Raw genomic sequence first — 19,015 nt, 5'->3', positions numbered from 1 at the left:
ACTACACTAATGTTCTCCAAACTGAAAGGCGTTTTTCGCGTTGGGAGATATTTCAGTTAGCACTGAAATACAAGATGAAAATGCCATGGATATTCCACAGTCAAAAGTAGCCTACACCGCTACTGCTGGCGTTTTGGTCTTCACTAGATTGTAATGATCCAAGGGCTTTTCCACGCTCTTGGTGGGGGAAGGGAGGGGAGGGGAGGGAGCAGCTTTGAGTGCCAAGAAAAGCGCCATATAAAAAATAATTCTTTTCTATTACTACTACGTGTTTCACACTCTTGGTTTTGGTCGAAAGCTTTTTCCACTGTTAACCCCCTGTCCTCTGAAAAAAAACCCTACTTGTTTCTGAAATGTTAGATTGTAATGTAGCGGAATTGCAGAAACGTTGGTTTACGTTGAGAAAACCAGAAACGTTTTAGAACAATAATATTGAACGTAGTGGCACACAGGAGCAGGCTAATGTGTGGTACTATGCACCAAGTAGGCATGGCACCGTTTGAGTCAATGACGTGTTGTCTATTTTATCAGGGACAGTTTAGATTTTCCTATTAAAATCTCTGATTTTATAGCCTGCTACTTTTGATATTGACCAGGGATAAAATAATAGTCAGATTTATTTCCAGTTGCCTACCGTGGAGCACTGGAATCTTGGCTTTATAGATCATCTAACAAAGTACATCTATTGCCTTTGTTCAGCTATGAAAGCAGGCTTGCGCCGTCTTCCACTCCCATGAGGCCCATGAGGGAGAGACCCAGCAGGGTACAGAGATTGAGGCCTGCCCCACCATTGTCGAACATTTCAGATGGATCAGACAGGTAGATCTATATCATGGACCTGGTGATTCTATTTGACCTGGTACAGTTGATGTGTATGTGTGTCTCACACTCCCTATTCTTGTGTTTTTCCCTCGCTCCATCTTGTTTCTATGCAGTGACGATGAAGTTCTAAAAACCATCCTTGAAGGACGGGAGTCGGAGAGCCTGCGTCAGAGGTAATTTTTTTTTCTTTAAAAGAAAATATTGATTTGCGTCTGAGATTCATAGACAATTGAAGTATCTCTGCAGATGGTTGCCATTTTTGTAATTTCTCCCTTCTATTTACAAAGCTTGCAGGACATGAACACTGATAATGAGGATGGATGTGAATTGGATGAACATGTCTTCAATGATCCAATTAACAGTGTGTTAGTAATTAGGATTCTGAATGTGTTACTACTTGGGTGCAGTTTCAGGTGAAGTGCAGGGTATAACTTACTGTCTGTTCATCACAGAATTGACTGGTCATGCTGATAGGAAAGAGACTGATCGTATGTGAGCAAATATAATTGTGAATGTTTTGTGTTCTTTTTCATAATATTACTATTGGATGATTGCATTCATTTTTAGTCTCTCTCTGTTAATAGGCATCAAAGGTGAAAGGGCAGTCTATTCTACTCAACTGCAGTGTTGGGCAAGTTACTTTGAAAAAGTAACTAGTTACTAGTTACTAGTTACTTCTCCAAAAAAGTAACTGAGTTACTTCCTGGGTTACTCCGGTATCAAAGTAACTAGTTACCAGTAAAAGTAACTATTGCGTTACTCGCCCCCCGACCATGTTTCATAAACCACATAGAGAAGGACGGTAAAGACAGGTGACGTTACAAACAACAATTTATTGCAAAATAATGAACCAAAGCCACTGGATGGACAAAATATATTTTTTTTTTATAAAAGAAAATAACACATTTTAATAGGCTTATTTAAATTCAACTGAAAATGTGCATGTTAAATCCAATTTAAATTACAACTAAATGTAGTAGGCCTATTTACATTTTAATTATTACTAAATGCTTCCCTTTCAAACAAGACTACGATTACGTCATTTTGTAGTTCACAGAGTCGTGAAGCAGTAAAAGACGCGACCTGTGACGCGACCACAAAATGCGGAAGTAGCCACTTTGCGTCTTTGTCTCGAAGCGTGCGAGTTGAGTTTGTGTTGTTATCAGCGAACTATCAGCGAGCTATTTCATCGTGGTTAGTGAGAAGTTGAATCATGATGAAGTTCTGAGCATGTTATTTACCTATTCTGACTCTGAAGGACCGTTTTTATCTCACGAGGAGGATAATGATCGGACGAGCACTCTTTGTTTACCGCGGCGAAACTTCCGAAGGCAGTGATGCCGACATGCGAAGCAAGGATGTTCTCTAAGCACACACACACATTTAAACTCACTCGGTGACTTTATCATATCTCAAGTGAGTCGGTGGTACTGGCGAATGCAGTCGTAGTGACCATGCAGGTATTGGTGGAGGAATGAGGGGTGAGAGAGGTGGGTCTGGTAATGTTAGCTTGCGCTCCCTCCACAGCCCCCTGTGATGTGGGTAGCCACCTATCCGGACGCAAACGCAACAATCCTGGGATCAGACAAACACTGTTCACCAAGCAGCACACACACACTCATTTTCACACACCTCTTTCTGACTTCTACTGGGTGAATGGCAGCGGCGAACGTGGCCATATGACCGTATGGAGAGGTTTTGGTAATAGAACGCACGGTGACGACGCCAGGCTACCCTAAAACAGTAACGTGCAGTAACGGAGTGTATGAAATTGTAACGGCGTTATACTGACAGTAAGAATAATTAGTTAGATTACCCGTTACTGAAAAATGTAACGGCGTTAGTAACGCCGTTTATTTAAACGCCGTTATTCCCAACACTGCTCAACTGGCTGAAGGACATCACCAACCACTTTTGGTGGTGTTGCAAGACCGCAGACACGTATGCGGAATTTCTTGTAAGTGAATTTGACATTTATTTGCGGCTATAAACCCACATTATGTACTGTATTTGTCTAATACATTGTTCTGTGGTGTCTCCTGTATGTTTCATTGTCCCACACCCATAGAACCTTTGGATTGGCATTACCCATCATGTATGCAACGTACACTCATGGAGAATGGGCGGCTGCCAACACAGTCCAATTGAAGATGAGCCTGACAGACAGTGGATGGAGAGAGATTCCGTTAGCCACAAAGCGCTGGTAGACATTGTCCTCAACAAGCGTTTTCGGAAGGATGTCCACAAGTACTTGCGCTTCAGGTACTTTTTTTTTTTTTTTTTTTAAACATATTTTTACTGAATATACAGTAGAGGTGCTCCGATCACCATTTTTTGGGTCCGATCACCGATACCGATCACCAAAAATCTTTATCTGCCGATTACCGATCATTGCCGATCACAAAAATGATTTCCTATTTTTTTAATAGCCTATTAATTATCCTTATTGAATACCATTTCTGCCCATAAACCAATCAATCTTAATTTGCACATGTCTATTATTAGGCTATTATTATTATTATTATTATTATTATTATTATTATTATTATTATTATTATCTTTCAGACTAGTGTTGGTAATACAGTCTACAGTATTAATCAATGTATAAGTTATTGCATAGAATAACTAAACTATTTAAGATTGAATTGAAACTGAAACATTACATCAAATAGTCTTCCACATACGAGAAAAAAACAACCTGTCGCTTTAAATGAGCAGCCTCGTGAGGAGAGCCCCTCCCCTCTCTGTCACCGTCCACAGTTGCAGTGCTCCACTACCGTTCTGAATCTCTCTCTCAAGTTTTAACCACATCTGTCGCCGTTTGGTGTTTCAGCGACTATCAAACTAATCGACTGACTGCCAATTACAACTTTGAAAACAATAATCGACATGTTTGTGCTGACAACGTCGCGTGCTGACCAAGGCAACTACACAGGTTATAACGTAACATGGCTCACTGGCGAGTAGCCTACTCAATCGCAAATTACATTTGTCACTCAGGTAAACGGCGCATGGATCGGAAAATCAGATCATTGTTGATGCAGTTATGGTTATGAATGGTGGAAATGAAGGGGGGAATGGCGAAAAGTTATAGACAAGCAAAGATGCCTTCTTTTGGTGCAGTTGCAGCTGTGCAGAGCCAGCGCCTACATGCAGCGCCAGGTGTAAAGGCAAATGGTTGCGTGAGGAATTTAATATCTCTCGATCGGTTTTTTGATCGGCATGTTTTTCCGATCACCGATCAGGCTATTTTTGGCCATTATCGGCCGGTCATGATCGGCAGCCGAGCAATCGGAGCACCTCTAATATACAGTAAATAAAAATTCAAACCACTGTAAAATGCATGCAGAGGTTTCAAACGTAAAAGCAAATTCATGTTGCACGTACAATACTTGCACATGATATTACATAGCTGTTACATAAGTTATCCCATTGCACCTAAACATATGGACTGTTACTGAAAAACAATAAAACCTAACAAGAATCCACCACAAACAGAGTTGGCTGACGTTATGCCCCATGCACAGGTCTACTGATCACTCAGCTAAGCTACCTGTGTTGAAATGAGACCTGTGTTGGATTTTTTTTTTTCACTTTTAGTTTTGACGCCTTTGGATGTGTGCATCTTTTTCTGCTTATTTAGATCAACATCGCAGTTCGTTCCAGAACCACATACTCATGTATGCCAGTAAGCGCCACTCCTTCAGCCCACCGGTTTATGAAGCTTGAGTTTTGTTGGCAGCTCTGGACTACAACTTCCATCGTGACAGGCCAATGCTCACAACAGAGGGCCAACAAATGTAAGTTGTACTTGAAACACCTTTATGTGATTTTCTATTTGGTATGCCATTTACTGCGAAATGATGTTGGATGCTGACTTTTTTTTTTTTTTTTTACAAATTGATGTGGATAATGTATGCACTGATGCGGTGGTCCCAATCAGCCTATTTTAACTGCTTTCAAACTAATGTTCAACAGGCAATTAGGCATGAATCAAATGCAGACTCTACACCTAAGTACCTGCACGTCAATGTTTTCTAATTAATTCATACATTGGTCATAAGTCATGTTTGACAGAACACATTTTTTAGCTTTGGAATAGAAAACTCAAAGCTATGCATCTACTAGGAATACCTCAAACTACACATATTTTTGTCATGACTAAGACTCCATGTTGTATGTTGGCCTCTTTGTTTCAGTTTCAGACGGACATATAACAAAAATGCCAGGAGGTACAGCCTGTATGCTGCAAAGGCGCAGAAGACCTACGACTACATCCCAAATCTGCAAGGGAGAATTGTTGAGCAACGACTCAGCAGCGGGGTTGGAATGCCCAGGACCAGGACACTTCGACCTGACGACCCTAGGAGACTTGGCGTTGTGCCCCCAGTCCCTCTACCAACGATGTCAGAGCTTGTGCAGACACAAGTCAGCCGAGGTCTTGGTATGTGAGACTGTCGCTTATATTATTGACACTGATATCTTTGCACACTGTCATCTACCATAACACGTTGTGCTGGGCTTGACACTGGCACCTGCCAACCAGCTAAATGCTGGTAAAACTTGGCTGTGGCTAGTAATATGTTCAGTGTCACTAGCCAATTTGGCTGGCAGCTTATGACATACGCCTCATAGTAGCCTATATTCAGTTTTTTTTTTTTTTTGTATTTGAGTTCAAGAAAAAGCTCAGTAAGTCAGTTTCTATTTGCTTGATATACTTCCATGTAGAAAGCCGTACACTCATCTTGCTTTAACACCTTATCTTCTGAGGTTAGATTCATATCATGATAAAGAAAAAAAAAACAATATAACAATATACAATCTGTGGCTGGTGGAATACCTAAATGGCTAGTGACTCAAGAAAACCACTAGACACAGTGGCCGGTGGGTGGAAAAGTTAATGTCAAGCCCTGACTTTGTGCATTCATCTGATTGTGCTTTCTTTCCACAGCTTCTGCTTTCCAGGCAGCTGCTGATGACGACCAATGATGTACTTCATGACCACCTCCATCCTGATGTGAATTTTTTTTTTTTTTACCTTTACATTTATTGTTGGGAGAATCGTTCTTTTCTTGACTTTTTTATGAATGTATGTATATTCTGTATATAAAAACAGCACTGACAAAGTGTTATCTTTCTTTTTTTATTGCTAAAAGAAATAGAAATTGCACTGCATTACAATGTAACTTGTACAAACTGTTCAAAAACAAAAGTCTAACTATTTACAGTAAAAATAAACCAAATATTTTAAATTAAAAAGTCTGTCAAATATCTGAATTATCTATTTACAAGTACAAATGAAAAATCAATTAAATAGGGGGTATGAATCCAGCATATTGCCCGTGGGGATCAGGGAACTTGTCCCTGATCTTCCAGACACAACAGCTCGGAATGACCCTCCTGTTGCCCTGCCCCAAGGACCCATGCTGCCAAAATATGTAGTGGCGGTAGGCAGCATACCGGAATTCTCTGTTATCGTTCCCCGGCTCTCTAATGGCACCTAGCCTAGTCACATCTTCCCGGTACTGCCTGTGCACCCTGAGGTATGCTGGATCAAGGCAAAACTGTAAAAAGTGTCTAAGTGCACTTGAACAATTCTGAGGGTCCTGTCCACAGCACTGCTTCTCCCGGTCGGTTGGCATTTCCCGACAATTCCCACAACTGCACCAAGGCACCACTGGTGAACCTGCAGGAGATGGGGCACCATGCCTGTTCCGCCACCGCTGCAGGACATCAAAGACCAGGCCTGGTTGATACTCGAGGATCTCAGATGTGAAACTGCGGAAATCATCCAGTGTCATCTCCTGCAGTGCTGCCTGCAGAAATAACAGGGAATTTAGGTTTATACTGCCTAAGCCATTGTAAAATACATTGTGAAGGAAGTCAGAGAAATATGGATTATTGGAGGTCGGGTAGAGTAGAGTAGAGTAGAGTAACTTTATTGATCCCCAGGGGGAAATGCAGGTATCCAGTAGCTTACATAAATACACAAAAGGTAATGGAAGCAAATGCATTTGCTGCAGGAAGAGTGCTTTGTTGTCACTATAGGGCCTATAGGCCTAAATACAGTGAGATGAGGTGGGCCAGTTGTAGCATTATGGGTCATCATAGATGGATAGACCATATTATGACCTTAGTTAGTTGTTTTGTTGTCAAATGTGGCACTAATAGACCGGTCCGAGCCGGGACATAATCGCAATGTTTTCCTGTCAAGGTTTTCTCAATGGATTCTTGTACGTTGGACCATACCGATCAAAATAAGCTTTTGCTTTAAGTTGTCCGGAATCCAAGATGGCCGCCAGAAATTAACACATTCACTACCAAGTCACGTACAAATACGTTTTGCCTCCCATGCGTTGGCTCCCAAACCGTAAAATTACTTTTTTACTTTTTTTTATTGGATTCTGAATCTACACATTCTAATGCACATTCTGTGTGATTTTCGTAATAATGTGATGAACAGAACTGACATAGATCATGAAAACACCTACAAAGTCAAAACTCCTACAAAGTCAGGATCTGTATATTTCATCATCTGTGCATTTTATTACACACAGTATTTGAGTTTTATTAATAGCGAATCAAACCGTCTCTCACCACTTCCTGATCACGTCACGTCACGTCTCCATTTACTTCCTAGACCATCAAAACAAAGCATGTCCTGTCAGCACAGCCCTTGCTAGCTAGCCTGTTCCTAAACATATGATGGAAGGATAAGGAGTTTTGCCGCCATCAGGATAGGTGTAAAATGGAAGGTTGTAATGAAAAACAGCATGCAACACAGCAGGAACTAACCTTCTTTTGGGTGAGTACTTTGGCACGTCTACTTTTATCTGCAGAACGAAAACTGCCAGTCAAGTGACATTACCTAGCTAGCATTTCAGATGCTCTGAACTGCCTGACCAGGTGATTTTTGCATCAAAGTAGTTTACTTGGAAGATACTGGAGTTGTTCTTTGGGCAAGAAAATGCATTTAGACCCGCAATTTAAACTCGGAGAGTCAGAGCGCACCCCTGACAAAAAAGGCTTTATCTCAGTTCGAATGTTCAAAATCGCTATTTTTACCTAAACCAGTGCGCGCTTAAAGTGAAATAACTTCGGAATGAAACAAGCTAGAAACAAACCGTAAAAATATACAGACAGCTGAGTCTTTGGGCTTTCGAACAAGCCCTGACATGTGTCTGTGGGTTGAAGACAAAATATTCGGTGGGTGTTCAAAAAATGACATAAAATGATGAAATTGTCTGGGAGTCTACGGTTGAATTCCAAAAAACGGCTGGTATTGAATGTGTTAAATATGGCCACCAGAATGCCTAAAACCAGTCCTATGTTGGAGGAAATTGTTCAAAGATCACTTTCTTTGGCCTAAGTTGGAGATTTATGGTGACTGAAATAATATTCTGTGGCTTAGAGATCATTATCTCATGTTGCAAATCCAAGATGGCTGCCAAAGTGGTCCCCTATACTAAAAATTGTCATATCTCCCGATCGAAAAGGGCTACAACTATAATTCTGGTGTCTATTCATATGTTTCCATGGTCTGTGAATCAATTTCTGCATGTATTTTGTGAATCTGACCATTTGTTTAATTGTGCAAATCCAAGATGGCGCCAAATGTGTTCCCCTCAACCACAAACTGTATTATGTCCTGATCTAGAAGGGCCAAAACTATAATTCTGGTGTCTATTCATGTTTCCATGGTCTGTGAATCCATTTCTGCATGTATTTTGTGAATCTCGCCATTTGTTCTATCAGAAAATCCAAAATGGCCAACAATGCAGCCACCTCCACTTCAGGGAAACTGTGAAAGATTGGCTACACAGCAAGAATGAAATATGCATTGTAGTCAAGTGATATACTGTAGATGAGTGAATTCAGAAAAAAATAATGCATTTTATTAATATTCTGTGACTCGTAAATCATTAACCAGTACTTTCATCGTCCGAATCCAAGATGACTGCCAGACGTGGCCCTATGAAGTAGGATATCTCCTGTTCTACGAATAGTGTTTGGAATTCTAGTGCGTTTTCAATATATTTTCATGGTCCCTGAATCAATTTCTGTAGGTATTTTGTGAATCCAACTCCTGAAAGAAAATTCTAAATGGCAGACAGCGCCACCACCTCAACTTTGAGGAATGGCCATATGCACGCTATGTAGCAAGTATGATATTTGATTTGTGTGTGTGTGTGTGTGTGTGTGTGTGTGTGTGTGTGTGTGTGTGTGAGTGACACTGGTCCGTGTAAGCAGGGACAGGCAATCTGGATTGAGAAAGTGAGAAGATCTTGCCAGAATACCCTGCTCGTGACAAAGGTTATGTCACTAAATAGCTCATCAACCTGACTGAAGGGGTAATGTAATTAGGATCAGCTGGTACTTTAAATTGACTGGAGCAAATACAGTATGTCCCCCATACTCAAATAGCGGCTCGCGAGCCATTTGTGGCTTGCGGGGCATCTATTTTTGGCTCTCGAATAATTTTGAAAATTTAAAAAAAAAAAATGTTTTTTTTTTTTGGTCCGATCGCGCTGTCGGCTCTTATTTTGAAATCGCGCCACAGACGCAATGAAGAAGCGTGCCGTGCCCCGCCCCCTCGGCAGTTTCTCCCTCTTTGTGTCAGTCACCGCAGGCTCCAACGCTGGTATTAGAGGTTGTGAGGTAGACTACAAGGGAAGGACTGTATCAGAGCCTGTAAATAAATTATTCACAAAGTTCTCTATGCATTGTTTTTGAAAGTAATGGTCCACATTTGATTGCAAACAGTGTGTTAGGACTTCGAATTGGTTTAGCAGTAGCTGTAGCTAGTTGCTAACACAAATGAAGGCAAACTGAGTTTGAACTCTGCTGGCAGCTAACTATTGGTAGCCTATTAAAAACGAATAGCTAAATACACTTTTCACACTTTTACACAGTCCCCAAATAGTTCGTTTGGAATGCAAAGACCCTCATAAGACTGCAAACAAAGTTATGAGCAACTTGACAATTTATTATTGGCTTTTGCATTTAATCAACATGGCATCAAATGTGCCATTTTCTTGTTGACAAAACTTGGTGTTCTCCTATCTATGTGTCCTCTTTGGGTCCATTATTGCCTCTGATTCTCATTATGCATGTGAGAGCTGCATAAACAAAGTCATAATAAGCAACATGTGTTTGAAAAGTGTTATCTTTAGGCTTATTGGTTTTCTCACTAAGAAATAAATCTTTATGAACGTAGTCTGCAAATATAGGCTATCAGATAATCTTATGTCATTTTAAAAAAATACTGAAGGGTGGGTGGCAATGAGAGCAAGGCAGGCACCTCACACCACAATGCAGGCCCTTTATGAGAGAAATGTTCTCCCGTCCTGTCACTAGAAACTAAATATATGCTGTTGGTGTGAGTGCGTTTGTATTGTGCTTACAAAGGACTTATCATGTTTTATTTTATTTATTTATTTTTATTTTTTATTTGGGGGGGGGGGGGGGGGGGGCGTCGTGTCGGCCCGGCCCGGCCCTTTATTGGGAGGAATTTTGAAAAACTGGCCCTCGGGGACTTTTAATTGAGTACCCCTGCAGTATGTGATGGGGGCTTTAGTATTTGATCCCTGGATGTCCATTCTGTAGGTACAGTAAGACAGAGAGAGAGACTGTGCAAGAGAAAGAGACATGCATTTTCCATTAAAAAAGATGATTGCATAATATGATACGCATCGAGAAGATTGTGCGACACATGACGGAAAAACAGCTAGTGTTGTAGCGACGGTTTTATTCGGCAGGAGGAAGGTTGTTTCAATACATAGTTGATGAAAATGGTTTGACGCGGTAGGCCTATAGGAAATCCACACAGGCACAGAAGCTATGACTGGACCTGGCTCAAGAGTTCCACCAGTTGATGAGGCTCATGTTTGCTCAAACTCCTGATGACAGTTTATTTTGCACAACTGAAATAATAAACAATAAATTAAAAAATAAAAAACTGATGGAAAAGGACCAGTGACAGACACAGAGAGTGTGCTTGTCCTTGCACTTGCTCTTGTACATGGTGCTGGTCTAGATGTATTCAAACTGATCCATGATTCCTGGCATGTGGTAAATAGGACCAACACCACAGAGTGAAAAAATCCCCCTGTCATGATGCTTGCACAATCATGCTTAACCGTCTTCACTGTGTACTATGGTTTGCAGGATGTCCGACAAACTGTCTATGACCCTTAGACCTCAAAAGAACAATCTAATCTAATCTTATCTAATAATGGTGCAAGTATCATGATGGGGATGTTTTTGTTCTATGTTGGTCCTGTGTACTGCGTACCAGGATCATGGATCAGTTTGAGTACAACAGGATACTGGAAGAAGTAATGTTTCCTTATACTAATGAGGAAAGGCCTTTGAAGTGGATGCCCAACAAGACAATGACCCTAAATACACCAGCAAGCGACCAAAATCATGGTTCCAGACAAACAGCATCCAACTGAGGGGCAGCACATTTCCCGGACCTAAATCTCATAGAAAACTGTTCACAGCTGTTCATATGGCAAAACCAAGAAATGCGGAGGGATTCTGGAATCTAGTACCTGGGCTGCAGTACCTGTTGACTGTTGTTAGACTTTGGTTGACTCCATGCACCATATATGCAAAGCTGTTAAACCATGGTTGAGCAGTAAAATATTAATTTAGGATGCACAGCAAAGTTCAGTTATCAAAAATATATTCTTGTACAGAACATTTTGGAGTTTCCAAAGACAGTGCTGTTTTGAGCATAACTGAAATTTAGAGACTTTGGCTCCAAACATTCAAAGACTTAAGAGAGAAAAAACAACAACAAGTGTGACATATAAAATGTAATCATTCATCTGTACCCTATAGATTACAAATCAAATCAAACCAAAATTGCTGTGTAACAAGTCTTGACAGTTTCCCCACAGCGGAGGCAACATAATTTGTTATGATTTGTTATGCCACAAAATATACAGTCATGCCAAATGATTTGATAGCCACAGAATATTCATAAATTGCCTCTGAATTCATTCATCTATATCCCTAGCCTACAAATAAAATTTCATAATGGCTGTTTATCAAGTCTGAATCCAATCCAAAATGCTGCCATAAATGGATTCATAGACCATGGAAACCTATGAGTAGACCAGAGTATGCTGGTTAATAATTTGATAGCAACAGAATATTTGTAAAATGCATCTATGTTTCTAGACTACAAATGAAATGTCATACTGTGTCAAGTCTTTGACTGTTTCACCACAGCAGAGGTACTGGAATTGTCGGCCATTTTGGATTTTCTAACAGACTTAATGATTCAATTTGCAGCCCACCTGCATAAATACATTTATAGACATTGGAAACATGAATAAGCACCAGAATTATAGTTATGGCCCTTCTAGATCCAAACATAAGGCAGTTTGTGGTTGAGGGGAACACATTTGGCGGCCATCTTGGATTTGCAAAATTGAACAAATGGTCAGATTCACAAAATACATGCAGAAATGGATTCACAGACCATGGAAACATATGAATAGACCCCATAATTATGGTTGTAGCCCTTTTCAATCAGGAGATATGACAGTTTAGTATAGGGGACCTCTTTTGGCAGCCATCTTGGATTTACACAATGAGATAATGATCTCTAAGCCACAGAATATTATTTCAGTCACCATAAATCTCCAACTTAGGCCAAAGAAAATGATCTTTGAACAATTTCCTCCAACATAGGACTGGTTTTAGGTATTCTGGTGGCCATATTTAATTTCTGGCGGCCATCTTGGATTCCGGACAACTTTTTTGACGGCGCAAAAGCTTATTTTGATCGGTATGGTCCAAAGTACAAGAATCCATTGAGAAAACCTTGACAGGAAAACGTTGCGATTATGTCCCGGCTCGGACCGGTCTATAAGTAGCCCATTTCCCATATTTGGCCTACTGGCCAAACAAGCAAATGTTCATCTTACCCATCATCAAAACTGAGTGAAGGGGTGAGCTCTATGTTCCCACAGCCCATTGGTACCACAGCTTATTCCTGCTGCTCCATATTCCCACACTATAGGACATTTTTCAAATATAGGCCCTATGTTCTACAAATCCATGTTCACACATCTAGTAAACTAAGAGAACATGCATTTGGAACATCAGGCGTAAATTTGAATACATTATTAGATATATTGGAACATAGAGCAGCAGGACCATTGGGCATTGGGATCAATGGCCCTAAAAATTAATGTTCAAAATCTTAGATGTGAGACCAATGGGCTGTGGAAACATAGCTCTCGTGGGGAATTGGTATTTTTTTTTTAAACCGTGTGATGTCATACTCTGCTGTGTGTCTTGTTGATCTAAAGGAACTTGAAATTAGCTGTGAGTTTCTTTCGTTGACATTTTCAATCAGAGACATAGCCTACTGCCTACTTCATGGCGTTATGTTGTAGCCTGGTGGAATAGCCTACGGTAACTCCACGGACATAACACTCCTATTGTATTGTCGTAAGCAAAACCAACAAACGTAATATGACTGACCTCATCCTAGCCCAGATAGCAAGCTGACATTGAATAGATATTGATTTTCCATCTGAATCATCAGAATGGTCGACATTGAAATATTGATGCAAAATGTTGAATCACCATTGTTAAACCGATGTAACCCGACCTAAAATAAAGTTGACAGCAATGATATTGAAACAACATTGATTCATGGTCGTCCTTATTATGATTGATGTATCATTGATATTTGGTAATCACGTATGATCGAAAGGCCATCGATATATAGTTTACCGGGAAAGATTGTTATCGGTCGTTGCTGAACGGGACAAGACAAAGAGTGGCGCACGCTCGGATCCAGGAATAATTACAGGTAAGCAGACTTTCATACTTTTACACAGTAAGTGTCCCGCGATCCATAAACGGCCACAGTTTTCCTATTGAGAGCGCCTGGTGCGATCACGGCCGACCTACGATCCGACCTACGATCGGCAACACAAGCTGAATGAAACAGGCTAGCCGGCTAGCGAGCTTTACTGCAGCCATTCTGTGAACTGCAGCTAGCAGTACGTGTAGTCTACTGGTGTCAGTTGCTGGAACACACACTAAAACGTAATAAACTTAACTTGTGTGTATGTGCTTTAGACCTTCCATGACCACGACGAGAGCTCCAGTTCTTACTTTCCTGGCCCATCACAATCATAACGACCTAACAGCCCAGTAGGACCGATGGCCAGAGATGGAGGAGGAGGGAGACAGACGCAGCAGAGGTCGGGGACCTTGATTAGGAAGACTCCCAACAGAAGGCCCTGCTAACTGTAAGGATACGGTAGGCCTATTCATCCCACAATACCATATTTCCTGCTGTATTCCTCCAGATGTGTAAGTATTGTAATGGATGTTATCACAACAGATGTAGGCCTACATATCGCAACACGAGTACACCTGTTGTGATAACACCCATTATAATATTTCAGAAATTGCACGGTATGGGATTTTCAATATATTTTGAACAGTTTTATGGACCGTGATGTGTGTTGATAGGATTCATTTTAATTAAGACTAGGCCTATATTTTGTGTGCTTCAGATGCCCTCGCTCAACAGCCTGGTGGGAATCGGATGGATGATCTTGTTTTTACACAAGCTGTGCAGAAATGGCTGTGCTATGCGCCGGACAGAGCTGGAGGTGCCAGTCGCGGTGACAGTAATTCAAATAATTCAAATAATAAACATCTTTCTTTATAAACATCTTGTGTTTCATATTTATTATTTTATATTATTAAAGGGGATAGAGTGTGGTTGAATGGGGCTTAATTTCTTGTCATGTGATGTGGTATATACCCCGAAAAAAATTGGCTGGGTCTCTAATGCGTCAGAACCTCCCTAAAAGGCTTTCTGAAACAGCCATTTACTATAGTGTGTTTAGTAATGTGTCGTTTGGCCTTTTTGGCGTCGTTTCAGAGCTTATCTGGCAACCTCATTATGATATGCAAGTAGGCGTTGTCGTTGATCGGTTGCCGTTGTTTGATTGGCTGCCCTTGCTGTACTGAAAAGAAAAGCGCTCCATCTGTATCCTGCGCTTACCGGCAGCTAATATTTCATACTCCAACAAATATAACCCTCCGGTATACATAAAACATCATGGTTCATTCACGGATCCAGCCCTACATGTTCGAGCCAGAATCAGAGGAAGAGGAGGAGAATGAAGAAGAAGAAGAAAGAGAAGAACCTGTCCGACTGCAGTTAGATGTTTCTGAATGGTACAGTACCGTATTTGTATATTTTATATTTGTACTATCACTTCTCCAATATTAGCATGTTGCTATGCTAATGTGCTATAGATGATGCTCAAAGTCAGGACAAAATAAATACATCTATGATAAATATATATTATTTAAAAGGCTTTTCCGGAGCATCCCTACAATTGTGTTCAGGAACGCACCAGGCATTGCCATTGCCATATCTACATTTTCAACCAAAAGTTTGGTGCTGTCAAAGATAGAGGATGAATATATATTGTGTAAAAGGCTTTGCCGTAGCATCGCGCTACCTTTGTGTTCAGGATGAAACGAACGAGGCAAAACTTGTTGGTACCTTCTATTATCAACAAAAAGCTTGGACACCAGAAAGTCCCGTATGAGTTCAGAAGTGCTGCACTGTAGGCCTACTTTGAATGCACAGAACATAAAGTCATTGAATAAGTCATCGTTAACAATAATAGCCTTGAGAATTGAAACAATTACTAAATGTAGACTAAGTGCACGACATAACAATTGCCCATTTATTGTAGCAGTAGGCCTATGCCCTTCAATGCAGCCACTGTAGACAAATCCCGTTTGGGAAAGCAAAGTTTGACATCTGATCAATCACACTGTCTGTTTTTTACTCACCAGGTGCTTATGTGGAAATTGCATAAAAATGCAGACAGAAAGAGAAAATATATGCTGCCGGGAAATTGAAGAGGTGCAACAACACAAGTGAATGCATCCATAATGAGAGATTTTTCATGCCAATGACTTCTTTGTTTGCTGACATAGGTTTCAAGACGAATGAACCAAGTAGCCACCCCAATCACTTGCATGACGAGCCATCCTGACCTGGAACCAGTGTGTTTAAACATGTATTCGCTCCGAAATGCTATGAATGTTTATAGAGCAGACCATGGACGCTTGAGACTCCAGGGAGTGGAAAGGTAGGGCAGATGATCATTCACTGATAGTGTAATTAATTACTATACAATTACTTTTACCACCTCAATAAATATATTGCTACATAGGTGCAAGGGAAACGGATACAAGATACAAGATGTACATTTATTTACAACAGGCGTCCTGATAATTGCTCATTCAGTAGATAGTACTGTCATTTCTAATAATAACAAAGAAAATACTATGTATATATTATAACAACATTTGTGGCGCCTGACATTTTCAGAAACACAGAATCAGAAAACATAAAGTAACATTATTACATTACTACACATTGTATTTGGCAGATGCTTTTTAACCAAATTGATTTACAATCTTGGACATAATCATAGCCAACATCTCTAGCCAATATAAAGTGCACAGGAAATATACAGAACAAGTGCGTATGCTAAGTGGTAATTGTCGTTTTTACATTTCACAAGAACATAAGGACAGGATTAAGTACAGTGCACGAACACACACACACACACGCCAGGAATGTAAATAATCACCCGTCCACCTGCCAATGACAGGTGAATTTGGCCTTTGAGGGGGTGAAATATGTCAACCTAACCTATCCGTCTGTCACCTTGACGGGTGAAATTTTTCTGAAGGCGCCTGGGTTAATGCTGAATTATACACAGCATCCAACATCCAAGGTTTAAGCAAATTGGTAATGAAAAGAGTTAGTGGCATCACCATAACTGGATTAATGACCTCAAATTACTTGGCATTAGGGCTGCAGGATTATGGAAAATGATAATCACAATTATTAATCACTATTATTGTTTTTTTTTTTGGCAGAATATTTTTAAAAATTACAACAAGACGAAATATAACCAAGGATTATGACAAAATAAAACTAAATTGTAATAATTATGTAAGAGGCAACAGCATGAAACTTAGGAGGAAAGAGTTCTGGCCAGAAACACCACCCTGTCAGTACATTCTGACCTCAAGGGTGCTCGAAGGCACGTCACTATTGCCAGGATTAAATCCCTATTGAAATCACGATTTCGATTATTTTCGATTAATTGTGCAGCCCTACTTGGCATTACAATATTTGGAACGGTTGGTTGAATAAGATGTGGTAAAAATTGAGAGTGACGCCACACTGACTGGTGGGAAAAAAAAGTTCCACCCCTAACACACACACACGCACATGCACACACACACACACACACACACAAAATGTGTTATCTCTTGCAGGCAGTGCAGATTCTTGGCGTATCGGTGGTTTGTGTCCTGGTGCTGGGGACTTCTCGGACGCAGTAATCGGGTGGTGATACCGTCATGCATTGTAAATCGTATACGGCGCAAGTTCCCTGACGCCACTGGGGACTATGTAGGATTCAGACCCCCCCTTGACTGAAGCGAGAGAGGTGTCAGGCCACTGCCTCCTCCATTGTAGGTCGCTCAAGTGCGCTGCTGAGGGTTGGTGGGACTGGTATCCTCTCGAGTTCAGTTCTGTATGGGCGAGGATCCAGGACCACCTCATCGAACACCAGCTTCACAAGGCTATTGGCATAACCTGTATATGTAAAATAGTTTACAGTAGAGTACAGTAAAGTAGTTATTGTATGTTTTATTGTTTGTAACTTGTTTCCGACAGTCATTTACACTGAAAGTGTATGTTGTTCTTTTCCCAATAAATGTGTGAATAACTTACCAAATGTTGCCTCAGTTTTGACTAGCTTGACTACATGGCCTCCCTTCTTTGCCTTTGGAAAGGACAGGCGGTACACAGGCTTTACACTTGCAGAGGTCTTCTGGGAGCAGTCACTGTTTTCATTAAAATGGAGGGCACGACGCACTGATGAAGGCTTGTTAGCCGAAACGCGTTTGCTTTTTGGACATGGTGGTAATATAAATAAATAATGAGACGCAGTTTGTGAGTGCGGATTTCTTCTTCCTTAAGTTGACGCTTTTTATCTCGCACCCAAAAGCTTTTCGGTTTTCCAAGAAGTTGAGCGCGTCCTCTGCCTATAAAGCAAGGTACAATCTACCACAGCTATTGTAGTGTGTTAGTAAAAAGGTCAGGAGAGTAATGCTGTGAGCACCCTGAATGCGACAAAAGCTACAGGTATTGCATGCATGTTCCACGTTTAGTAGAGAGCTTATAACAGTGATCATTTACAGCAGGGATGGGGAACCCTTTTCATTCGAGGGACCACTTCAAATTCAGGATTTCCCCCTGCTCTTTAGTTGAAGTCAGCCACCTTTAAAACAGACCCCACCTTTTCTAGGTCCCATTAATCTTACTCAATTGTAACGCAAATGTACTTCCAGTATGTATGTATATGTTATATTTCATGTGAACCTGTGTAACATTAAAACTATATCTGGGCCCGGATTAAACGGCCTCAAGGGACACAAATGGTCCTTGAGGTTCCCTACCCCTGATTTACACCAAACCCACTGCTTCTTTATAATGGTAAAATCTAAATTTTTATCAAAAAACGTTGAATTAGATGTAAATGTATCTAAGAGAAGAACATACCTGCACAGCATGACTATGTAGGGATACACCACGTTTTTTGGAGCGAATCTCAGGATGAGGCTGTGGAACGATTCCACAGTCGATGTTTGGTAGAGCGGGCTGAACTTGCCCACGTCGCAGAGAAGCCTCTTATTGGTGATGATGCGGTGCAGGCGGTTGAACGCTAGTGACCCTTGAGAAAGTTAATGGGATTGTGTGTTGATTTGGATAATAGCAATCCACAGAATTTAGACATGAGGTAACATACCAAGTTTTACTTCAACGTGTGCAAGCATTATGGAGAAGCACAAGCCATTTTCAAAATAAAGCAGTACTTAATTACATACCTGGCTTCAACCACTTTGCACGCACTCTGGCACGTTGTGGGGGGTGAACACATTTGGGGAAGGCCGGGTTTGGGTGGACATGGACGCTTTGGACGTGGTTCACCAGGGACATCCATTTTGCATCCTTTTCCTCACTGGATTCAGAGGTCGTGGCCGTCCAGTAGAGGTGATTAGTGATGCTCCGATGCCACTTCTTCACTAACTCCGAATCTTT

At 40.9% G+C, this 19,015-nt stretch overlaps 1 long non-coding RNA gene across 1 annotated transcript; it reads left to right on the top strand.

Moving 5' to 3' along the window:
- The first annotated feature begins 4,524 nt into the window (after positions 1-4,524).
- On the top strand, positions 4,525-6,855 carry LOC134468356 (uncharacterized). The gene is made up of 3 exons (XR_010038772.1): positions 4,525-4,622; positions 5,022-5,266; positions 5,774-6,855. It is a non-coding gene; the product is annotated as an uncharacterized LOC134468356 (long non-coding RNA).
- Positions 6,856-19,015: the final 12,160 nt, after the last annotated feature.

The sequence above is a fragment of the Engraulis encrasicolus genome, chromosome 18, assembly GCF_034702125.1.
Source record: "Engraulis encrasicolus isolate BLACKSEA-1 chromosome 18, IST_EnEncr_1.0, whole genome shotgun sequence".
Classification (NCBI taxonomy): Eukaryota; Metazoa; Chordata; class Actinopteri; order Clupeiformes; family Engraulidae; genus Engraulis; species Engraulis encrasicolus.
The sequence above is the reverse complement of the archived record's forward strand: the minus strand, read 5'-3'. Positions and strand labels throughout refer to the sequence as shown.